Source organism: Macrotis lagotis, chromosome 3 (genome assembly GCF_037893015.1).
Source record: "Macrotis lagotis isolate mMagLag1 chromosome 3, bilby.v1.9.chrom.fasta, whole genome shotgun sequence".
Lineage (NCBI taxonomy): Eukaryota > Metazoa > Chordata > Mammalia > Peramelemorphia > Peramelidae > Macrotis > Macrotis lagotis.
The window spans coordinates 61,597,301-61,600,083 of NC_133660.1; the positions used below are offsets into that span (position 1 = coordinate 61,597,301).

The 2,783-nt window shown below is 38.3% G+C and overlaps 1 pseudogene; it reads right to left on the bottom strand.

Moving 5' to 3' along the window:
• Positions 1 to 1,094: 1,094 nt before the first annotated feature.
• On the bottom strand, positions 1,095 to 1,363 carry LOC141516103 (large ribosomal subunit protein eL37 pseudogene; annotated as a pseudogene).
• Between the last annotated feature and the right edge of the window lie 1,420 nt (positions 1,364 to 2,783).

Consider the following 2,783-nt stretch of genomic DNA (forward strand, 5'->3'; position numbering starts at 1 on the left):
TTCCCACCTCTCCCCTCAATTGGGAACAGACAGGTTAGCATTTTACATACATATTTTGTTAAACATATTTATAAATGAGTAATTTTTGGCATAAGGAATTAGGATTAAGGGAAAGAGATACATAAGAAATAATTTTTATAGTGTTCATCAGTTTAGGTAGGTTTTTTTTTTTTTTGTGTGTGTGTGTGTGTGTGTGTGTGTGTGTGTGTGTGTGTTTGGTGTGTTTTGCTTTGTTTTGTTTTTCTTCCTTCTGTTGGGGATAATATGGTCCATAATCTATCATACATGGTTGTCCTAGGTCTCTGAACTGCTGAGAGGGTTGCTTCCATCAAGGTTATTCATCTCATAATGTTGATGTGTAAATTGTTTTCTTGGCTCTACTCCCTTTGCTCATCATCAGATCCTGTAAGTCATTCCATGCTTCTCTAGAGTCGACCATTTATCGTTTCTCATAGAACAATAATATTCCATAGTATTCATGAACCATAACTTGTTTAGCCATTCCCTAATTGATGGGCATCCCCTTAATTTCCATTTCTCTGCCACTATAAAAAGAGCTGCTATGAATATTTTGGGACAGGTAGGACTTTTACAATTTCTTGTGGTTATAGTCCTAGAATTGGAATTGCTGGGCCGAAGGTATGAACAGTTTAATGCTTTTTTGACATAGTTCCATATTGCTCTCCAGAAAGACTGGATCCATTCACAACTCCACCAGCAATGCAACAATGTCCCAATCCTCCCACAACCTCTCCAACATTCCTTTTTTCTCTTCTGGACTAATCTAATAGGTATTGTTGTTTTTAATTTGCATTTCTCTAATCAATAGTGATATGGAGCATTTTTTCATATGCTTATATATAACTTTAATTTCTTCATTTGGAAACTGTTCATATCCTTTGACCATTTACCAATTGGGGAATGGCTTGTGATCTTATAAATTTGATGCAATTCTCTATATTTATTTTAGAAATGAGACCTTTATTAGAACTCCTGGTTGTGAAGATTTTCACTTTCTTTTTTTTCCCCACTTTTTTCCCCACTTTTTCCACTTTTAAAATCCAGGATATTTATTTTAACAAACAGTTGAATACTCAAGATAAACTAGATGTTGCGACAGCTGCTCTCTTGGGTTTAGGTGTTGTTCCTTCATGGAATCCATTTCTGAATCAGCGATAGACAATTTTTAGGCACCTCATTCAACCAGTACCAGTGGTATTGCATCATTTAGCCTTTGCACTCCAATTATACTTTCTCTTGTGCTGTTGACTTCTGAAGATGGTATGCTTTAGAGCCACAATGATGGCACAAAGTGTGCATCTTATTTCAGCGCTTACCCAAATGAAGATGTCCCCTTCGTCATCTTCCTCCAGTCACCAGGACCAAAGAGCCATCCTTCATTTTTTTTTTTAGGTTTTTTTGCAAGGCAGATGGGGTTAAGTGGCTTGCCCAAGTTCACACAGCTAGGTAATTATTATTAAGTGTCTGAGGCCGGATTTGAACCCAGGTACTCCTGACTCCAAGGCTGGTATTCTATCCACTGTGCCACCTAGCTGCCCCAATCATCCTTCATTTACAAAGAGGACTAATGACATCACAGGTGATGTCTTGATTTGTGCATGAATTGGATTTTGAATTAGGTAGAGTTGAGTAAAGTCATTAGCCTTGCTCTCTCTTCTTGAGTCATTTAAGTTCAGTAATAGGACAAAAGTCATGACAACCTATGATATTGTGGATGACCTTGGTATCTTCAATTTCTGATCTAATTCTAAGGGCTCCTCAGCTCCATCTGCTTTCATGACCATTGGTGTATTTTTGTCCCATGGTCTGAGTGCCTCAGAGCTCAACTTCTTTGCTGGCTACCATGCTACTCTTCTTCTTCTTCTTCCTTCTTTTTCTTCTTCCTTCTTCTTCTTCCTTCTCCTTCTTCTTCTTCTTCTTCTTCATCTTTCTTGTTCTTGTTCTTTTCTTCTTTTCTTCCTTTTTCTTCTTCCTCTTTCTTCTTCTTCTTCTTGAGGAGGTAGTAGATTCCCTCTCACTGGAGGTTTTTTTTTTGTTTTTGTTATTTTTTTAGGTTCTTGCAAGGCAAATGGGGTTAAGTGGATTGCCCAAGGCCACACAGCTAGGTAATTATTAAGTGTCTGAGGCTGGATTTGAACCCAGGTACTCCTGACTCCAGGGCTGGTGCTTTATCCACTATGCCACCTAGCCGCCTCTTCTTCTTCTTCTTCTTCTTCTTCTTCCTTCCTCCTCCTCCTCCTCCTCCTCTTCTTCTTCTTCTTCTTCTTTCCCCCCCCCTCCTCTCTTGTAAGGAACAAAGGATACTCATATTAACCCACGAGGAAATGAAGCCAAGAAATCCTAAGAGGAGCAAGATATGGGTTGAGAGTCAGGACTATCAGTGAGCTTGACCAGGATTCAAGTAACTCAGAACAGAATGATGCCATTTCTCAGCCTTGCTCCCAAGACACTCAAAATTATTTGATAGAGTGAAAGGAAATGAAGAAATTCTCCCACCATGAGGAAGCCAGAACCAACCTAGATGTCACTGTTCCCTTTTCCCAAAGGGAACAGTCTTGTTGTGGGGCTCCTTATTCAAATTAAAATAAAAGCAGGAATGATGTATAGGATTATAAAACAAGCATCATGATGTTGATAAGTGAAACCTATGTTGCACTTCTATTTGAACTGATGCATCTTTATTATTTTCATTTGTGATAATCATTTATAAATAATAAACTTCAAACTAGACTTCTGGAATACTGTATCTAAAAGTGTTGAAC